The following is a 22,509-nucleotide window of genomic DNA, read 5'->3' on the forward strand; positions in this document are numbered from 1 at the left end:
TCGGGGTTCATGCCCAGACCAACCGGGTCACTAGGCAGGTAAAACCTCCTTCTGGTAATGAGCGAGGCGAGTGCGTTGCAAAGAGATTCTGGTATTCAGGCCGGTCTGATGGTCACTTAAAGTTCAATATCGGAAGACGGATGAAATAGAGAGTTATTTCTCAATATACAGTTAGGCACTCAGCCGTAGATCTTACAGTCATGCATCATTTAAGATGACAGGATTACCTCCTGAGAAATGTCTTAGGCGAGTTTCTTGTGTGAACATCTTAGAGTGTACTTACACACGCCTATATGGTATAGCCTCTTACACGCCTCGGCTGTATGGTACAGGCTGTTGCTTGCTCCTAGACTACAAACCTGTGCAGCAAGTGACCATACTGAATACTGCAAGCAATTGTAACACAGTGGTAAATATCTGTGTATCTAAACATGTCTGAACGTAGAAAAGGTACAGCAAAAGTACAGTATGAAAGATTTTAAAAATGGTACACCTGTACAGGGCACTTTCCATGAATGGAGCTTGCAGGACTGAAAGTGGCTCTGGCTGAGTCGGTGAGTGGTGAGTGAATGTGAAGGCGTAGGACATCACTGTGTACTACTATAGGCTGTATCAACACTGTATTACACTTAGGCTGTGCTAAATTTATTAAAAAATTATTTCTTCAATAATAATAAATTAACCTTAGCTTACTATGATTTTTTACTTTCTACTTTTAAATCTTTTAAACTTTATTATTTATTTATTTATGTATTTATTTATTTATTTATTTATTTATTTTTGAGTTGGAGCCTTGCTCTGTAGCCCAGGCTGGCGTGCAATGGTGCGATCTTGGCTCACTGCAACCTCTGCCTTCCAGTTCTGATGATTCTCCTGCCTTAGCCTCCAGAGTAGCTGGGATTACATGTGTGTGCCCCCACGCCCGGCTAATTTTTTTGTATTTTTAGTAGAGACTGGGTTTCACCGTGTTGGCCAGGCTGGTCTGGAGCTCCTGACCTCAAGTGATCTACCTTCCTTGGCCTCCCAAAGTGCTGGGATTATAGGCGTGAACCACCACACCTGACCTAAACTTTTTGACTTGTAATAACGTTTAACTTAAAACATAAACACATTGTGCAGCAGTATGAAAATATTTTTTCTTTGTATTCTTTCTATAAGTTTTTTCTATTTTTAAATTTTTCTTTTTTTTTTTTACTTTTTAAACTTTTTTGTTATAAACTAAGGCACAACCACACACATTAGCCTAGGCCTGCACAGGGTCAGGATTGTCAGTGCCACTAATGCCACCTCCACATCCTGGCCTCCTGGAAGGTCTTTAGAGACAATAGGAATTTTTCAGCTCCACTATAACCGTATGGGACCTTTGTATATGCAGTCTGTCATTGATTGAAAAGTTGTTATTTGATTTCATTCAACTCTCATAACCTGCAATTAGGTCCTGGCCCTTTTTCAGATGAGGCAAGAGAAACTCAGAAAGTCTAGGAATGAGCGTGAAGTCCCCCAAACTTGTGAGTGGCCTGTGACCAGTGGTGTGTGAACTTCCACACAAGGCGGTGGGTTCTAGGTTCCATGCTCTTTATAATGGGAGGGGGAAAGGGTGCAATTAAGAGGTAAGTCTTGAAAAACTATATGAAAAATCTGAGAGAGGCTCTCAGCTTTGTACCTTTCGAGGTGGTTCTAAAGGTTGGGCACAGCCTGAAGATAGAGAGATACACGATTTACCTCAGATGTGTTCCATCTCTTTTGCCCTTAAATGCCTGTTTTCAAATGCTCCAGTAAAGGGAAACGATACTCAAATTAGAGCAACTATTGTTTTCTTTTCTTTTCTTTCTTTTTTTTTTTAAGGAGGTCTTCAGTATTAAAAAAAGATCTTTTTTCGGTGAGGAGGGAGTAAGGAGATAGAGGATGGGGCAGGATTTTCTGAGTCGCCTAAATATGCTACTTTCTCCTCCCTGAAAGACTTAGAAACAGAGGAGGATTCTGGGTCAGAGGGCCCCTTAGGCTGGGATGTTAGCTTGGTGGTGCTGACGTGAGGCCTCTTCAAACCATTTTTCTTGTTTGTTAGCTGGTTCTTTTCCTTTCCACCAAAAGGGGCCCTGAAGGAATCCTGAAAGCTGGACAAGGAAAGAAGGGACTTGCTTCCTATTTATTTGCTGTTCTTGTCACTGAGGCCCCACAGTGCCTCTTTACCCTGGAAGGGACAGCTAGTTCCAGGAGCAATTATTTCTAGTTCCCAGCTTCTTCCTGTACTCCCAGAATCAGCTTCACTGCATCTCCTGAGAAATACCGACACTGAGTAGGCTATGTCCCATTCTCAAAGGTCTGAGTCCCAGTTTCATGGAGGCTTCACTTCTAGGATCTAAACCCCACATCTGCCCTGTGTTCCTTTAACCGGTGGTAGTTGCTTCCAGTAGTCACTCTGTCTCTTTCAATCTCATTATCCCCGTTTTACTTTTTTAGTACTCCAACATCTGTTTAACAATTCCTTACAGCAAATTCTTTCTGTTGAAATAACTAGTGTGGTTTCTGTTTTCCCAGCTGGACTCTTATTGATTCCACTGTAATCCCAGAACATTTTAGGAAGGACTCTGTGTGATCAGTACATTATCAATATTATCTTGAGTTGCTGTTGTTCTTACTTTTTAATTATAAATTGTATTAGTTTAATTTCATCATTATCATCTTAAGTCTTGTGGGTTAAATAGGGTAAATATTTGCTACAGAAGTGTTTGGGGCCAATCATTTTTGGATATCTAAACTTTTGTATGCATTTCTGTTCAAATATGAATCGTTCAGTTCCTTTAAGAGGCTAAAGCAGACCTATACAAAGCCTTCCCTTATCTCTTAAGCCTTCTGAGCTTGAACAGTGACATTTCATTATTTCACCAAGTTTTTCCTCCAGCTGGGAAGTGGGAACGGGGTAGGGGATGGGGTAACTGTGACTTAGAGTTTCTTCCCCCATGAGTGGGCTGTCACTTGCCTGAGAACCAACAGTTTTCTGCATGCCTCTCGACCCCTCTCTGCTTTCCTCTTCAAGTTCCCCTTGGCACTTGTCAGAAGGCAGTCAAAATTTTACCTCTAAGGCTTCTCTTTTACATGTTCACAAACTCACCACTCTGTCCTCAGAATGCCTAGGGTTCTACAGGATGAGTGTGACCTGAGAACTCGCCATGTATTCGGTTGATGTTTCCCATGCATTGAAATAAAGAGTGGAGTCAGTTTTTCTTTTGTTTGCATCTGTGACCCAGAACTCACCTTAATGAGCTTCCTTAGTACCTTTAAATCTAACCTCTTACCCACCTCTGTTAACTTTGGGAAGCAGCAGTCCTGGTTCCTCCCCATCTAAGCCTTCCCAGGCAATATAATCTTTGGTGTGTTCTTCAGACTTTTGAAATGATGTTTTTGAATTGAGGTTTTCTTCTACTTCTTAACTTTACAACTCCTCTTGCCATGATTTACCCCATTGAGAGCTTAATTTTGTGGATCCTGATGTATAGGACTTCCAGGCTTCATGATGAAGTAGGCCATAAACCACTACTCCTTACCTCCCACCCCAAACACTAATACCACAGACAAAAAAATAATTTCTTTCTATCCTAGTTTAATTCCTAAATGGTTTCCAAGGATAATACATACCAATAATACGAAGTTACTGAATTCTTTCTTTGAGTCAGATCCTACCTAAGAAATTTAAATTTCCTAACTACCTCCTTCAATCCTTACAACAATTCTGAGAGTTAGTCATATTACCCCAAGTTTCAAAACAAGGAGACAGACTTGGACAGGTCATTCCTTTAATAAGCAACAGAAGCTGGAAACTGAATGCTCGTTCATCTATTTTCAAAGTTTGTGCTTTTAATAATTTCCTTATATGCCTCTTACACTTTAGAAAATGTTATGATTTAGCTTTTATAATTAGGTCTACAATACATTGAGCTAATTTTTGTATATGAGGAAAGAGTAAAGATTAATTTTTTTATATAGATATCTTACTGGTTTTTGAGGTTTGAACTGTAAAACAGTGTGAATTGCCAAAGGCCTAATATTCAGCATATGTAATGAATTACTTCAAACAAATTAAAAGCAAAACAAAAAGAGAATCTAATATTGATTTTATATAGGTTACACACCACTTAGTTGCCACTGTCTTCTTCTGAGAGAGGAAGAAAAACCCTAGCTCCCTAATGTCAACACATTTCTTGGAAAGTAAATTAATTCTCTCAGGAAGGCAAAGGGGAAAGTACCTACCCTGGAATATAAACATCCGGCTATGGTGGGGAGATAAATTTTATTACTCTCTGAATGAGACCGGATGGCTCCAGGTCTAACACCCTTGCAATGTGAGGAGGAAATGATTCTGTGGAAGAGGAGACAGTCTATGGTATGCCAATTTCCTTTGCTCAGAAAGACAAACCATCCAGAAACGTGAAAATATTCATGTTTCCCTGACGTCTCATTATTTGAATGTACTCCATTTGATTGCCCATTCTCCAGTTGATAGATATTTGGGTTGTTTCATCATTGAGTTGTAGGTGTCCTTTATGTATTCTGGGTACAAGTTCTTTGTCAGATATGTGTGTTGCGAATATTTTTGCCCACTTCATCGCTTGCCTTTTCATTTTTACAATGATGTCTGCAAGAGCAAAAGTTTTTAATATTGATACAGTCAAGTTTTTCATTTTTTTCTTTATGATTGTGGTGTCTCGTCTAAGAAGTCTTTGTGTATCCCAAGGTTGACAGATGGTTTTTCCTAGAAATGTTGTAGTTTTAGCTTTTATAATTAGGTCTACAATACATTGAGCTAATTTTTGTATATGGTATGAGAAAAGAATAGAGATTTTTTTTCCAAATAGATGTCTTACTGTTTTTGTACTATTTGTTAAAAAGACTTTCGTTCCACATTAAATTGCTTTAGCCATTATTATTGAAAATCTATTGAAGATATATGTATTGGGTCATTTTTAGATGTCTACTCTTTGGTCTATTTGTCCATTTTGCACCAATACCATGTTTTAACAAAAGCAGCTTTTTAGTTTTTAGTTTTTTACTTGTATACTGAAAAGTTTCAAAGGCAGTAGCACAGAGTTTCTGTACACTCCTCACACAGTTGCATCACCATGGTAAATTTTTAAAACTAAGAAACTTCCATTTCCGTTGGCACATTACTGTTAAGCAAACTTTAGATTTTGTTTGGATTTCTCTAGTTTTTCTTTTTTCTTTTTTTTTTGTTTTGAGATGGCGTCTCACTCACTCTGTCGCCCAGGCTGGAGTGCAGTGGCATCATCTCTTGCTCACTGCAACCTCTGTCTCCAGGGTTCATGTGATTCTCCTGCCTCAGCCTTCCAAGTAACTGGGATTGCAGGCACCCACCACCACGCTCAGCTAATTTTTGTATTTTAGTAGAGATGGGGGGTTTCACCATGTTGGCTAGGCTGGTCTTGAACTCTTGACCTCAAGTGATCCACTTGCCACGGCCACCCCAGGTGAACCACCACACCTGGCCTGGATTTCTCTAGTTTTTCTATTTCCGTTCCAGGATCCAATCCAGAGTACCGTGCTACATTTAGTCGGCATGTCTTCTCAGTCTTTGCTCTGATAGTTTCTCAGGTTTTCCTTTTTTTTTTTAATGACCTTGATGGTCTTGAGGAGTATTGGCCAGATATCCTATAGAATGTGCCCCAGTCTGGGTTTGTTTGATGTTTTTTGTCATGATTAGACTGAAGTTAATGGTTTCTTAAAAAAGTATCACAGAAGTGAAGTGCTTTTTTTATTATATCATATCAAGAGTATATGACATCACATGACATTGATAATGATGTTAACCTTCATCACTTGCTTAAGGAAGTGTTTGCCAGGTTTCTCTACTGTAAAGGTATTGTTTTACGTTTTCCTACTCTGTATTTTAGAAGACAATCATTAAGTCTAACCTACCCTTGGGGAGGGACAGTGGTGGTGGCCAAAATTAAGCTCCCCCTCCTGAAGGGAGGAAGTGTCTTTGTATGTTATTTGGAAATCTTCTGCAAGGAAGATCTGTCCCTTCTCTTCTCCCTATTTACTTATTGATTTATTTAAATCATATATTTAAATTAATATGGACTCAAATGTATTTATTTTATACTTTGGGTTATAGTCCAATGCTACATTCTTTATTTTCTTGCTCAAATTGTTCCAGCTTTTGCCATTGTGAGCTCCTTCAGGTTGACTCCTGTATTGCCTTGATACACCCCCATCCTGTTTTGATTTGTCCTGAGCTCTTCCTTACTTTCTGGTAATGTAAGAGACTCCAGCCTCGTCTTGGATTTATCTCTGCTAGCCTTAAGACCAGCTATTTTTCCATGGAACCCTGGTTTATTTTATTGGAGAATGGTATTCCATTGTTTGGAAACTGCAGAATATAAAGGTACTCTGTGTGTGTATGTGTGTGTGTGTGCGTGTGTTTGTGTGTGTGTGTGTGTGTGTGACAGAGACACAGAGAGAGAAAGAGAAAGTTTCTGTGTGCTTTAATCTGGAGGAAACCAAGGAGAAACAATTTCTTAAAAGATAGGTCATTTTTATATAGACAGGTATATATATATATATGGCTGAAAGCAAAGAAACTTACTCTTTTCTTGATGCCTAAAGAATAGAGGAAGAGTCAAATAACTACAGAAATGGCCCCTTCAGTTTATCCAAATTCCAAATAAGCATTTTTCTGGCCCCCAAGTGAGAGTTCAAAGAGTGACATAACTCTTCATCTCTCCATCCTTTAATGAACAAGTGGTGGATGGGTTATGGGCCAACTGATGGCCTAATGTTGAGGAAACTGCACGGCTCTGTTGTCATATATGGATTAATTCTCAGTTCCACTCTATCCAAACAGTGTGGCCTTGGTATCTGTGTTAGACACTATGATGCACCACCCAGACTCCACTTCAAAGAAGGATTTTTTGTCCAAGCTCCTGGGAGTGCTAATATTAGAAGCCTCCAGCTGTTAGCCTTTTCAAGGACTCTCTCAGTGGCTGAGAACTGATTCACCCAAGGTCAGGTCCCTTTCCAAGGCTCAGTTCCAATGACTAATCAGATGTGGGACAATGAAGACCTAGTCATCTTGGTCCAACTTGGGGCAATTCTGTCCATTCTAAGTCCAGAGCTCCTTTAGCCAAGGCTGTTGCTGAACCTTCCTCACAGCTCACCTGTGTCCATTCTTGCTTCCTTTTCCTCCCTCCAACAGGTGTTTATCACAAGAGCCCTCCCCAGTAACACCGTACATACTAAAGTCTACCTTGGAGTCTGCTTCCTGGGGAATACACCTGTGATGGACTCTGTGAATTTCATTGACATCCACCCCCACCCCCAGCCCTGTCCCCAGGCAACCACAGACTACCTTTATAATATACAATCAGTGGCATCTGGATTTTCTCCCTAGGTTCCTCTTTCTCTAACAATCCCCTACACACTAGAGTTCTTTAGTTTTGTTTTTTTATTCACTTTTTTTCTCACTCTACAATATTTCCATAGGTGATTTCAATTTTTTTTTTGGTGTCGGGGGGACGATGTCTGTGGCACAGGCTGGAGTGCAGTGGCACAATCATACCTCACGGCAGCGTCGAACTCCTGGGTTCATGCAGTCCTCCTACCTCAACCTCCGGAGTAGCCAGGACTACAGTTTGTGCCACCATGCCTGGCTAACTTTTATATTTTATTTTTATGTTTGTAGAGACGAGTCTTGCTATGTTGCCCAGGCTGGTCTTGAACTCCTGGCCTCAAGTGGTCCTCCTGCCTTGGCTCCCAAGGTGTTGGGATTACAGGTGTGAGGCACTGCACCAGGCCAATTTCAGTTTTCAATCTCCAATCTAGGCCTCTTTGCTGAGCTCCAGAAATCCGTCTCTTAATTCCCTAGCTCTACTTGTAAGTCCTATGTACCTAAATTTCAACTTGTCCCAAGCTGAACTCATCTGTACAGGGTCTATATTTTCTGTTACCCAAGTGAAAAGTCTGGGAGTTCTGCTAGACCTCTGTGGCTCTACTCAATCATCATATCCTTCCATCTTCATCTTCAGTATATTTCTTGCATTATTTCCAGTGTTTCTTATGGCTCCTTTGTGCCACTGTTATATGTATTTTGTATATATCACACAGTTCTGATAATGTCAAAAATATGTATCAGTTATATATGTATTTATAACACTACATTGAAGCAGTTACATATATGGCTATTAGACTGTGAACTTCTTGAGGGCAAGAACTGTACCTTGTTCTCTCTCTCTCTCTTTTTTTTTTTTTTTTTTGAGATGGAGTCTTGCTGTTGTTGCCCAGGCTGGAGTGCAATGGTGTGATCTTGGCTCACTGCAACCTTCGCCTCCTAGGTTCAAGTGATTCTCCTGACTCAGCCTCCAGAGTAGCTGGGATTTGCCTACACCTGGCTAATTTTTTTGTATTTTTAGTAGAAACAGGGTTTCACCATGTTGGCCAGGCTGGTCTTGAACTCCTGATCTTAGGTGATCTGCCCTCCTCAGCCTCGCTAAATGCTGGGATTACAGGCGTGAGCCATGGTGCCTGGCCTTGTTCTCTTCTATATCTCCAGTGTCTAGTGTAATGCTGGGAATGTAGTACATTCCTAATGAATTTTGTTAAAACTAAAACTTCTCTGAAGTTTTTTTCTATATATTTTAAGCTGCAAATCCAAAGGGTCTGTTTCTTAACTAGCATGTATATGCACCCACACAGAAAATATACACACATCTATGTGCAGACACACTCCCTTTCTGAAATCCTCACATCTCCATTTCAGTGTTCAACTATCCTGTACAGGATATGAAGTAACTTGGAAAGGGACAAATTAGCTATTATCTGAAAGTCAGAATCATATCTTGTTTATCATCCATACATCCTGACTTTTCTTCTTCTTTCATCAGCTGTTTTCTTATTCTGTGTATTGAATTAACATGAGCTAAACCTCACAGAGATTTGCATAAAAAGGATTTATACATTTAAAGTGAAATGTAAAGTTTTGGTGTTAGTTTTGATAATTCAGTTAAGTACTTCTTTATTTACTTAGTATACGAAGGCGTGGTTATTCAAATATTCAAATATATCAATCATGTATAACTATACCACTGCACAGTAATGTAAGTATTCAATGAATTAATACATTTAAAAGTCAAGGTTGTAAAGTCTTTGTTTTCTTTTTAATTTTTTAAAAAGGTTTTGTAAGGCTGTCAATTCTTTCCAAAGAAAGAATAGGTTAATTCCATTCCTATCAAAATCCTAGCAAGATTATCTTTTAGATGTAGATGAACTTATTCATAAAATGTACGTGGAAAGGCATCTTAAAAATGTCTTGGGCCCAGATGGCTTCACTGGTGAATTCTACCAAACATTTAAAGAGGAATGACTATCGATCTCTCATAGACACTTCCAAAAATGAAGAGAACACTTCTTAACTCATTCTAAGTGGCCAGTGTTACTCTAATACCAAAACCAGACACAGATATAATAATAAAATGAAACTACACATCAATATTCCTTATGAATATAGACACAAAAATTCTCAACAAAATACTAGCAAACTGAATCCACCAACATATAGAAAAGATTATATATTATGACTAAATGGGATTTAGCTGAGCAACGCAAAGTTAGTTTAATATCCAAAAATCAATTAATGTAATATACCATATCAACAGACCAAAGGACAAAAACCACTGACATGATTGTCTCCATAGATTCAGAAAAAGCATTTGAAAAAGTCTAGCACCCCTTCATAATACTCAAGAAACTAAAAATAAAATGGATTCTTCAACCTGATAAATGGCATGTGTGAAGAAACAGCTAAGATCACAATTAATAGTGAAAGACTGAATGCTTTCCCTATAAAATGAAGATCAAGATGAGATGTCCACACTCACCCCTTCTGTTTAGTATTGTACTGGAGGTTTCAGACAGGGCAATTCAGCAGGAAAAATAAATAAAAGACATGAAAAGGAAGAAGTAAAACTATCTCTATTCACAGATGACATACTCTTAGATGTAGATCATGTCTATGGAAAATCTGGAGGGACCCATTAAAAAACTATTAGAGCTAACGAATGAGTTCAGCAAAGTTGAAAGATACAAGATCAGTATACAAAAATCAATTGTTCTTTTACATGGTTGCAACAAACAATCAGAAAAACGAATGCAATTCCACTTAAAATATAGTATCAAAAACTATAAAATGCTGAGGAATAAATTCAGTAAAAGAAGTACAAACTTATACTACAAAAACTAAAAAACATTGCTGAAGGAAATTAAAGAAGATCTAAATAAATGGAAAGAATTCAATGCTTATAATTGGAAGATTTAATATTGATAATATGGTAATATTCCCCAAATTGATCTACAGATTCAATGCAATCATTAACAAAATACCAGCCAGTTTCTCTGCAGATATTGACAAGTTAATCTCAAAGTTCATATCGAAATTTAAGGGAGCCAGAATAGTCAAAATAATCTTAAAGAGCAAAGTTGGAGGACTCAAATTTCCTGATTAAAAACTTACTATCAAGCTAATGTTGCAGTGACATAAGGACAGACATATACATCAATGACATATAATGAGAGTTTCAAAGTAATAATAATTTATGGTCAATTGACTTTTGACAAGGGTGCCAACACAATTCAATGGAAAAAGAGTAGTCTTTTCAACAAATGATGCAGAACACTGTATATCCATAGCCAAAGAATAAAATTCTTTGAACTTTGTCTCATACTATATGCAAAAATTAACTCAAAATAGATCAAAGACCTAGTGTAAGAGCTGAAGTTATAAAACCCCTAGAAGAAAATATAAGATAAACTTCATGACCTTGAGTGGGAAAAAGGTTTCTTAAATATGACAGAAAAAACACAAGCAACAAAAGAAAACATAGGTAAATTGTACTTATCAAAATTTAAAATATAGGTAAATTGTACTTATAAAAATTAAAAATTATTGCACTTCAAAGAACACCACCAAAACAGTGAAAAGACCCCAAATGAAGGACAGAAAATATTTGGAAATCGTATGTCTAATGAGACTTGATTCTAAAATATATAAATAACTCTTACAGCTTGATAATGAAAAGACAAATAACTCAAGTAAAAATGGGCACAGGGCTTGACAAGACATTTCTCCAAAGAAGATCTACAAATGGCTAATAAGCACAGGAGAAGAAGCTTGACATCATTACTCATCAGGAAAATGAAGTTTAAAACCACAGTGAAACCCACACTTCATACCCACGGGGGTAAAAGTGCCATATTATAATAACAAAGACAACAATATTGTCAAGGATGTAGAGAAATCAAAGCCTTCATACACTGCTGGTGAGCCTATAAAATGAGTCAGCCACTTTGGAAAACAGTGTGTCTGTTACTAAAATGGTTAAACAAAGAGCGATGATATGACCCAGCACTTCTAGGTATCTAACAAAGAGAAATGAAAATATATGTCCACACAAACACTTGTACACTAATATTCATAGCAACATTATTTATAATAGCCCCAAATTGGAAACAACCCAAATGTCCATCAACTGATGAATGGATAAATAAAATGAGGCGTATCCATGCAATAAAACATTATTTGTCAAAAAGAATGGAGTATGGATACATGGATGGATTAGCCTTGAAAACATATGCTAAGTGAAAGAGGCCAGTCACAAAAGGCCACACATTCTGTTTATATGGAATAAATTCTATTTATATGGAATGTCCATAATAGGCAAATTTATAGAGACAGACAATAGATTAGTTGTTTTCAGGCACTGGAGCAGGTGGTGGTTGAGAGTGGTTTGGGGGTGATGGCTAAACAGTACAGAGTTTTTTTCTGGGGTAATGAAAATATTTCCAAATTGATTGTGATGATGGCAGCTCAATATTGCAAACATGCTAAAAACCACTGAATTACACACTTCACATGAATACATTGCATGGTATGTGAATTACAGCTCCATAAAGCTATTGCCAAAAAATTACACTGAGAAAATGGATGCGAATCCATCATAACAAAGCAGCGTTTATTCAAAAAATGTAAAGTTGTTTTAACATTAGAAAAATCAGTAGTTGTAATTCACTACAAATACAAATAAAGGAGAAAAATCAGATATCTATTTAAATAGGACAAAACAAAAAAAAATCTGGCAACTTCTGAATAGAAGTCAACTTCCTTCATCTAATATTGAAGATCTTAGTGCTTCATGAGCATATACTTAATGATGACATACTGAAAGTATCTCTTTAAGGTCAGGAATAAACCATGTGTGTCTCCTGTCATTCCTTCTGAATTCAATATTATGCTGGATGTCCTAGCCATTATGGCAGGGAAGAAAAAGAAAGAAAGTTACAAGAATTACAAATGATGATAAAATTTTTATCTTTCATAGATAATATGATTATATGCACAGACAGTGGAAAAGTATCTCTGGATAATTTACAAATATGAATGTGAGAGTTTATAGGATTCTATTCATGCATTCAATATCCTCAAAGCAATTGCACATCAATAATACATAGTTAAAATGAAGTAAAAGTACCATTTTGTAATAACATGAAAAATATCTAAGACACACAAGATCTGTATAGGAAAATGTATGAACTTTCATTGAGTGACTTTGAAGAAGACCTTTTTAAATGGAGGGATATGGATTGTGGTTATGGACTGAGGACTCAATATCTCTCAAATTAGGTTACAGATGTAATACAATTCCAACAACATTGTAACAGATTTTTATGAAACTTGACAAAGTGATTATTAAATTTGAGTGGAATTGCAAAGGTATAAAAATAATCAAGACATTTTTGAAAAAGTTTAGAGAGGGAGACTTTCCCTTATACATAACAAGACTTATAAAATTACCTTCAGACATTGTGGTAGGCAAAAAGATCTATGAAACAGTAAATAGAGTCCCAAATTTAGGGACATTTGATAAGTGAAAGGGACATTTCAGATTAGTGGGGAAAGGATGGGATTTTCAGTGAGTGATTCTGGGAAAACTGAGTATGTACTTTATTTTACATCACCTACAAAAATAATCTAGGTAAATTAAAGAGCTGTTAGGGGTTGAATGATGTCCCCCCAAATTCAAATGTTGAAGTCCTAACTCCCAGTACCTCAGAATATGACCTTATTCAGAAATAAGGTTATTGCAGATGTAATCAGTGAAGTTAAGATGGGGTCATACTGGAGTAGGGTGGGCCCTTCATCTAAATGACTGTGTCCTTATAATCAGGGGAAATTTGGACACAAACACATGCACAGGGACAATGTCACATGGACATAAAAGCAGAGATGGGGTGATGTGTCTGTAAGCTAAGGAACACCAGAGACTCCTTGTAAACCACCAGGAGCCAGGAGAGAGAGAGAGAGACATGGAACAGATTTTTCCTCATAGGCCTCAGAAGGAACAAATCCTGCCAACACCTTGATTTCAGACTTCTAGCCCCTCAAAACGTCAGACACTTTCTGTTATTTAAGCCACTCAGTTTGTGGTACTTTGTTATTGCGGGTCCTAACAAGCCAATATAAGAGCTAAATGCGAAGGAAGATTTTCGAAGACCAGATAGTAGAACATCTATATGACCCTCGGGTCAGAGATCGTTTCTTAGACATAAAAAGACTAGTCATAAATCAGAAGATTGACGGTCTAACTACATTAACATAAAGAATTTCTGCCATGAAAAGACACTAAAAGAGAGTTAAGAGACAAACTGCAAACTGGAAGAATATATATGCATCATATATAACATATATTATGCAGAACACTATGTTTTATATATACATATATTCTGGATATTAGGTAATTTTCACTTAATTTCAAAGAAGTTTTTTTAACTCAAGGATTTGTAATGTTGTTTCGTCATTTCTATTTTCAGGTTGAGAACTACTATGGAAACATTACTGCTGACAACAGAAACAATGGCTTCTAGAAGGTTTTGTAAATAGTTGCAGAAGTTACTTTTGTCAGTACCATAAAAAGTGATGGTCATAAAGAAGATGAAAATCCTTGCAAGTGTTGAATGACCTTGGCATTCATGATCACCGAAAAAATTCTCAATGCAACAACTGTTGATAATAATTCAGCTGGTGGTTGTACCTGCCAGGGATGCTAATTAGCTACAGTATGTGAAAAGAAACTAAAGATTCCTCTTTTGTGGTATGGAAAAACAAAGCACAATATTAACAGTTTGCTTTAACTCAAATTCAGAGGTAGTCTGGTTTCACCTCAGATGTAGCATAGTTCTCTTTTCTGGGTAATTTAAGGAATTAAGATCTGAAGAGTTGAAAATGCTAGGTTAGCACATGGGTTAATTGGGGGCTTTTAATTTTAAAATAGGGCCTAGAAGAACCAAGATAATCTTGAAGAAGAAAAGTAAGTTTGGACCAGCCTGGGCAGCATGGCAAAAACCTGTCTCTAGTAAAAACATAAAAATTACCGGGGCGTGATGGTGTGTGCCTGTAATCTCAGTTACTCAGGAGGCTGAGGTGGGAGAATCACCTGAGCCCGGGGGTCAGAGGTTGCAGTGAGCCAAGGTTGTGCCACTGCACTCCAGCCTGGGTGACAGAGCGAGACCCTGTCTCAAAAAAAAAAAAAAGACAAGAAAAATAAGATTGGGCAACTTACATCAAGATATCAAAATTTACTGTAAAGCTACAGATTAGTAAATTAGATTTCATTAGAATTAACAACTGTTGATTACCAAAAGACACCATTAAGAGAGTGAAAGAGTAGAGGTCAGAAGATACTTGCAATACATATGTATGTCAAAAGAAAGCAGATAATATACCTCTTACAAATCAGCAAGAAAAAGATAGACCAACCCAGTATAAAAACAGGCAAAACTTTGAACAGATACTTTACAAAAGAAGATATCAAAATAGAAAACAGGTCTCTCAACTTCACTGGTCATCAGGGAAATGTAAATTAAAACCACAAGGAGATACTAGTACACTTCCATTTTGATGGTTAAACAATACCAAGTGCTGGTGAGACATTGGAACATCTAGAACATTCTTACACTGCTGGTGTTAAATTGGTTAAACTGGTTAAATCAGAAAACAAATGATTTTCCAGATGGAGCCAGCATCATGGGCAGGCAATCTGTACAGTCGCTCAGGGTCCCAAACTCCGAAGAGCTTTGTGTGTGGTTTAATGCTTACCTATCCATGTCTTGAAACTCTTAATAATTTTATTTTTAAGCTTGTTTTGTTAATATTATGAAAATGTGGAGTTTCACTCGTGTCCATGTGAAGAGACCACCAAACAGGCTTTGTGTGAGCAATAAAGCTTTTAATCACCTGGGTGCAGGCGGGCTGAGTCTGAAAAGAGAGTCAGCAAAGGGAGATAGGGGTGGGGCCGTTTTATAAGATTTGGGTAGGTAAAGGAAAATTATAGTCAAATGGGGGTTGTTCTCTGATGGGCAGGAGCGGGGGTCACAAGGTGCTCAGTAGGGGAACTTTTGAGCTAGGATGAGCCAGGAGAAGGAATTTCACAAGATAATGTCATCAGTTAAGGCAGGAACAGGCCATTTTCATTTCTTTTATGGTGGAATGTCATCAGTTAAGGCAGGAACCGGCCATCTGGATGTGTACGTGCAGGTTACAGGGGATATGATGGCTTAGCTCGGGCTCAGAGGCCTGACATTCCTGTCTTCTTATATTAATAAGAAAAATAAAATGAAATAGTGGTAAAGTGTTCGGACGGCGAAAATTTTGGGGGATGGTATGGAGAGATAATGGGCGATCTTTCTCAGGGCTGCTTCGAGCGGGATTAGGGGTGGTGTGGGAACCTAGAGTGGGAGAGATTAAGCTGAAGGAAGATTTTGTGGTAAGAGGTGATATTGTGGGACTGTTAGAAGAAACATTTGTCATTTAGAATTATTGGTGATGGCCTGGATATGGTTTTGTATGAATTGAAAAACTAAACAGAATAACAGAAGGAGAAAAACAGGTATTAAAGGTCTAAGAATTGGGAGGACCCAGGACATCTAATTAGAGAGTGCTTAAGGAGATTCAGCATAGTCCTGCCAGCAAAGATTATTTATTTACTTCAAGAGTTAAGAGTGGCAGTTTGGGGATAGCACCAGGAGATATCAGCTGTGCTGTCTTGGAGAAACAGTGTAAACCAGCAGTGTAAACAAGAGCAGGGCATGTATGAGTAGTTGAGAACGGTGAATAAGAGGATGACTAGACAGAAGATAGTAGGGATGATAAGTTTTTTGGGGCACAGTCCAAGTTGGTCTGGTGCCTGGAATGAGACTGGGGCTTAATAAAAAGGAGCGTCCATACAGGAGCTCAAATGGGCTGTACCCTGTAGCATTCCGAGGACAGGCCTGAATTCTGAGAAGGGAAAGTGGTAGAAGTATTGTCCAGTCCTTTTAAAGTTGGTGGCTGAGCTTGGTGAGGTGTGTTTTTAAAAGACCGTTAGTCCGTTCTACCTTTCCTGAAGACTGAGGACCATAAGGGATATAAAGGTTTCACTGAACACCAGGAGCCTGAAAAAATGCTTGGCTGATTTGACTAATAAAGGCCAGTCTGCTATTGGACTGTATAGAGGTGGGAAGGCCAAACCGAGGAATTATGTCTGACAGAAGGGAAGAAATGACAGCGGTGGCCTTCTCAGACACTGTAGGAAAGGCCTACCCATCCAGTGAAAGTGTCTACCCAGACTAAGAGGTATTTTAGTTTCCTGACTTGGGGCATGTGAGTAAAGTCAATTTGCCAGTCCCGGGCAGGGGCAAATCCCCGAGCTTGATGTGTAGGAAAGGGAGGAGGCCTGAACAATCCCTGAGGGGTAGTAGAATAGCAGATGGAATACTGAGAAGTGATTTCCTTGAGGATGTATTTCTAGGATGGAAAGGAAATGAGAGGTTCCAAGAGATGGGCTAGTGGCTTGTAACTTACATGGAAGAGGTTATGAAATGACGACAGAATAGAATGGGCCTGTGAGGCTAGAAGGAGATATTTTCCTTGGTCTAAGAACCATTTGCCTTGTGTGGGAAGAGATTGATAGGTGTAAGTTTCAGCGGGGGAGTTGGTGGGAGTGACTGATGTGAAGGAGAAAAACTGAAAGTGAGGGATAGAAGTTGGAATGCTAGCTGCTTTTTTACCTATCTTATCAACATAAGCATTGTCCTGAGTGATGGGATCTGATGCCCTTTGATGGCCGTTGCAGTGAATGACTCTAGCTTCCTTTGTAAGTAAAGCAGCTTTGAGAAGCGTTTTTATTAAAGAGACATTAATGATAGAGGACCCTTGTGTAGTGAGGAAACCTCTTGCATGGTGGTGCAGGATATGGAAGGCATATTTAGAGTCACAATAAATATTGACATTTAGTCCTTTTGCAAGAGTGAGGGCTTGACTTAAGGCAATGAGTTTGGCTTCTGAGAGGTAGTGGAGGGGGGCAGAGCAGTAGCCTCCATGATAGATGTGGAAGATACTATAGCATAGCCTGCCTTTGCTGGTGAGTGGCGATTAGGCCTGGTGGAACTGCCATCAATAAACCAAGTGTGTTCAGGGTGAGGAACATGAAAGAATATGGGGAAATGGAGTGAATGTCAGGTGGATCAGAGAGATACAATCATGGGGATCAGGTGTGGTATCAGGGATAATGTGGGAGGCCAGATTGAAGTCTGGGCCAGGAACAATGGTAACTGTGGGAGACTCAACAAAGAGTGAGTACAGCTGAAGGAGCCTGGGAGCAGAAAGTATATGTGTCAGGTGTGAGGAAGAAAATAGATTTTGGAAGTTATGAGAACTGTAGAGAGTGAGTTGAGCATAGTTTGTGATTTTAAGGGCCTCTAAAAGTATTAGGGCAGTGGCAGCTGCCACATGCAGACTTGAGGGCTAGGCTAAACAGTAAGGTCAAGTTGTTTGGATAAAAAGGCTACAGGGTGCAGTCATGGTCCTTGTGTAAGAATTCCGACTGCACAGCCCTGCACTTCGGCTGTGGGTAATGAAAAGGGTTGGGATGAGTCAGGGAGAGCTAGGGTGGGGGCAGTCTCTAAAGCTGTCTTCAAGGAATGGAAAGAGGAGTGGGGAAAGGATTTAGGATCTATGGGGTCAGCTAGGTTTCCTTTTGCGAGTTTATATAATGATTTTGTTAGGACGGCAAAACCAGGTATCCAAAGTCAAAAGTATCTAACCATGCCTAGGAAGGAAAGGAGTTGTTGTTCTGTAGAAGGGATTGAGGTTTGGGAGATTAGTCGGACACGATCAGCAGGGAGAGCACATGTGTTTTTATGAGAATTATGCCGAGATAGGTAACAGATGAGGATAAAATTTGGGCTTGACTGAAGTAATGGGGGCTATCTGTGAAGCCTTGTGGCAGTACAGCCCAGGTAATTTGCTGAGCCTGATGGGTGTCAGGGTCAGTCTAAGTGAAAGCGAAGAGAGGCTGGGATGAAGGGTGCAAAAGGATAGTAAAGAAAGCATGTTTGAGATCCAGAACAGAATAACGGGTTGTGGAGGGAGGTATTGAAGATAGGAGAGCATATGGGTTTGGCACCACGGGGTGGATAGGCAAAACAATTTGGTTGATAAGGCTCAGATCCTGAACTAACCTGTAAGGCTTGTCTGGTTCTAGGACAGGTAAAATGGGGGAATTGTAAGGAGAGTTTATAGGCTTTAAAAGGCCATGCTGTAGCAGGTGAGTGATAACAGGCTTTAATCTTTTTAAAGTGTGCTGTGGGATGGGATATAGGCATTGAGTGGAGTAAGGGTGATTAGGTTTCAATGAGATGGTAAGGGGTGCATGATCAGTAGCCAAGGAGGCAGTAGAAGTATCCCATAATTGTGGGTTAAGGTGGGGGGATACAAGAGGAGGACGCAAAGGAGTCTTTGGATTGGGAAGAAGGGTGGCAATGAGATGTGGCTGTAGTCCAGGAATAGTCAGGGGAGCAGATAATTTAGTTAAAGTGTCTCAGCCTAATGAGGGAACTGGGCAGGTGGGGATAACTAAAAAGGAGGGCTTAAAAAAGTATTGTCTAAGTTGGTACCAGAGTTGGGGAGTTTTAAGAGGTTTAGAAGCCTGGCCATCAATACATACAACAGTTACGGAGGTAAGGGAAACAGACCCTTGAAAAGAAGGTAATGTGGAGTGGGTAGCCTCCGTATTGATTAAGAAGGGGATGGACTTACCCTCCGCTGTGAGAGTTACTCAGAGCGTCTGTGATGGTCCTGTAGGCTTCCGAGGCGATCAGGCAGTGTCAGTCTTCAGCTGCTAAGCCGAGAAGATCTGGGAAGGAGTCAGTCAGAGAGTCTTGGGCCAGAGTTCCAGGGTCTCTGGGAGTGGCTGCCAGGTGAGTTGAACAGTCTGATTTTCACTGGGGTCCCACACAGATGGGACGCGGCTTAGGAGGAATCCTGGGCTGTGGGCATTCCTTGGCCCAGTGGCCAGATTTCCAGCACTTGTAGCAAGCTCCTGGGGGAGGAGGTTCTGGAGGAAGCCCTGGCAGCTGTGGTTTGGGCGTTTGGAGTTCTTGTGTGCTGGAAATGTGGCTGGGGTTTGTCTCATAGTGGAGGCAAGAAATTGCAACTCAGAAATACATTGCTACTTGGCTGCCTCTACTCTATCATTGTACACCTTGAAGGTGAGATTAATTAAGTCCTGTTGTGGGGTTTGAGGGCCGGAATTTAATTTTTGGAGTTTTATTTAATGTCATGAGTGGATTGGGTAATAAAATGTATATTGAGAATAAGATGGCCTTTTGACATTTTAGGGTCTAGGGCTGTAAAGTGTCTCAGGGTTGCTGCCAAATGAGCCATGAACTGGGCTGGATTTTTCATATTTGATGAAAGAGCCTAAACGCTAACTGATTTGGGAGAGGTCGGATAAAGAAAAAGGAGCATTAACCTTGACTATGCCTTTAGCTTCAGCCACCTTTTTAAAAGGAAATTGCTGGGCAGGTGCGGGAGGGCTAGTCTTGGAACAAAACTGTAAGCCGGACCAGGTGTGAGGAGGGGAGGTGATAAAAGGATTATAGGGATGGGGAGCAGAGGCTGAGGAAGAATTGTGAAGAGCAGCCTAGGGAGGAGGGGAAAGGTCATATGGGTCTGTAGAAAAGGAAGATTAGAAAGACTCAGTGACGCTTGGAGTTGGGACTGAGACAACAAGCAGGAGGGAAAGAGGGAAGATTTGGGATGAGTCGCATTGGGAACAGAGAGTAGGGAGGGAACAATGTGTAAAAGAATGCTTGGACATCAGGCACCTCAGACCGTTTGTGCATTTTACAAGAATTATCTGGATCTTGTAGGATGGAAAAATCGAAAGTGTCATTTTCTGGCTATTTGGAACCACTGTCCAGTTTGTATTGGGGTGAAGTGGCATTGTAGAAGAAAATAAGGCATTTAGGTTTTAGGTCAGGTGTGAGTTGAAGAGGTTTTAAGTTCTTGAGAACACAGGCTAAGGGAGAAATGGGAGGAATGGAGGGTGGAAGGTTGCACATAGTGAAGGAGGCAAGCCCAGAAAAAAGAGTAGAGACATGGACAGAAGGGGTTGGGGGGGTTCTTGCCCTCCAGAAAAGCAGAGAAGGGGTAGAGACACGGAGAGAAGGGGTTGGGGGGTTCTTGCCTTCTAGAAAAGTGGAAAAGGGGTCGGGGTACAGAAATAAGGGGTTGGGCCTCAGAGATAAGAGGCAGAGGTGCAGAAATAAGGGATCGGGGCACAGAGATAAGAGGCCAAGGCATGGAAATAAGGGATTGGGGCACAGAGATAAGAGGTTGGGGCACGGAAATAAGGGATTGGAGTGCAGAGATAAGAGGTCGGGGCATGGAAATAAGGGATCAGGGCACAGAGATAAGAGGTCAGGGCATGGAAATAAGGGATCGGGGTGTTCTTGCCCCCCAGAAAAGCAGAGAAGGGGTAGAGACAGGGAGAGAAGGGGTCAGGTTCTTGCCCCTCCCCCAGAAAAGCGGGACTTGCCGCTAAGGGTGAAGGACCAAGGCAGGTGTCCCTGAGTGGTCAGACACCTCTGAAACGTGGGTGAATAATCAGAGAGGCATCCCTGCAATGATTAAACACCAAGGGAAGACTGCCTTCCCAAGTCTGTGACTGGCGCTGGAGTTTTGGTTCCACGGATTAAAAAGTGTCTCCTTTGTCTCTACCAGAAAATGAAAGGAATTGAAGTTAAGACAAGGGAGAGATTGAAGGGTGGCAACAAGATTGAAAGGAGAAAGTGGTTGAGGGATAGTGAGAGAGGTTGGAGAAGAGATTAAGGAGGCCACTTACCCGATTTAAAATTGGTGAGATGTTCCTTGGGCTGGTGGGTCTGAGGACCCGAGGTCGTAGGTGGATCTTTTTCATGGAGCAAAGAGCAGGAGGACAGGGGATTGATTTTCCAAGGGAGGTCCCCCGATCTGAGTCACGGCACCAAATTTCACTTGCGTCTGTGTGAAGAGACCACCAAACAGGCTTTGTGTGAGCAATAAAGCTTTTAATCACCTGGGTGCAGGAGGGCTGAGTCTGAAAAGAGAGTCAGCGAAGGGAGATAGGGGTGGGGCCGTTTTATAAGATTTGGGTAGGTAAAGGAAAATTACAGTCAAATTGGAGTTTTTCAGTGGCGGGCAGGAGTGGGGGGTCACAAGGTGCTCAGTAGGGGAGCTTTTGAGCCAGGATGAGCCAGGAGAAGGAATTTCACAAGATAATGTCATCAGTTAAGGCAGGAACAGGCCATTTTTGTTTCTTTCATGGTGGAACGTCCTCAGTTAAGGCAGGAACCAGCCATCTGGATGTGTACGTGCAGGTCACAGGGGATATTGTGTCCGGAATTGGTGGGTTCTTGGTCTCACTGACTTCAAGAATGAAGCCGCGGACCCTCGCGGTGAGTGTTAGAGTTCTAAAGGCGGCGTGTCCGGAGTTTGTTCCTTCTGATGTTCAGATGTGTTCGGAGTTTCTTCCGTCTGGTGGGTTCGTGGTCTCGCTGGCTCAGGAGTGAAGCTGCAGACCTTCACGGTGAGTGTTACAGCTCTTAAGGCGGCGCGTCTGGAGTTGTTCGTTCCTCCCGGTGGGCTCGTGGTCTCGCTGGCTTCAGGAGTGAAGCTGCAGACCTTCGCAGTGAGTGTTACAGATCATAAAAGCAGTGTGGACCCAAAGAGTGAGCAGTAGCAAGATTTATTGCAAAGAGCAAAAGAACAAAGCTTCCACAGTGTGGAAGGGGACCCGAGCAGGTTGCCACTGCTGGCTCGGGCAGCCTGCTTTTGTTCTTTTATCTGGCCCCACCCACGTCCTGCTGATTGGTAGAGCCGAGTGGTCTGTTCTGACAGGGCACTGATTGGTGCGTTTACCATCCCTGAGCTAGACATAAAAGTTCTCCATGTCCCCATCAGATCAGTTAGATACAAAGTACTGACACAAAGGTTCTCCAAGGCCCCACCAGAGCAGCTAGATACAGAGTGTCGATTGGTGCACTCATAAACCCTGAGCTAGACACAGGGTGCTGATTGGTGTGTTTACAAACCTTGAGCTAGATACAGAGTGCCGATTGGTGTATTTACAATCCTTGAGCTAGACATAA

The 22,509-nt window shown here is 40.5% G+C and overlaps 1 long non-coding RNA gene across 1 annotated transcript; it reads right to left on the bottom strand.

The window, feature by feature from the left end:
• Positions 1–11,997: 11,997 nt before the first annotated feature.
• On the bottom strand, positions 11,998–22,297 carry LOC134735873 (uncharacterized). The gene is made up of 4 exons (XR_010119437.1): positions 21,533–22,297; positions 21,225–21,382; positions 19,136–19,289; positions 11,998–12,305 (listed from the first exon to the last, which is right to left on the bottom strand). It is a non-coding gene; the product is annotated as an uncharacterized lncRNA (long non-coding RNA).
• Positions 22,298–22,509: the final 212 nt, after the last annotated feature.

Source organism: Symphalangus syndactylus, chromosome 2 (assembly GCF_028878055.3).
Source record: "Symphalangus syndactylus isolate Jambi chromosome 2, NHGRI_mSymSyn1-v2.1_pri, whole genome shotgun sequence".
Lineage (NCBI taxonomy): Eukaryota > Metazoa > Chordata > Mammalia > Primates > Hylobatidae > Symphalangus > Symphalangus syndactylus.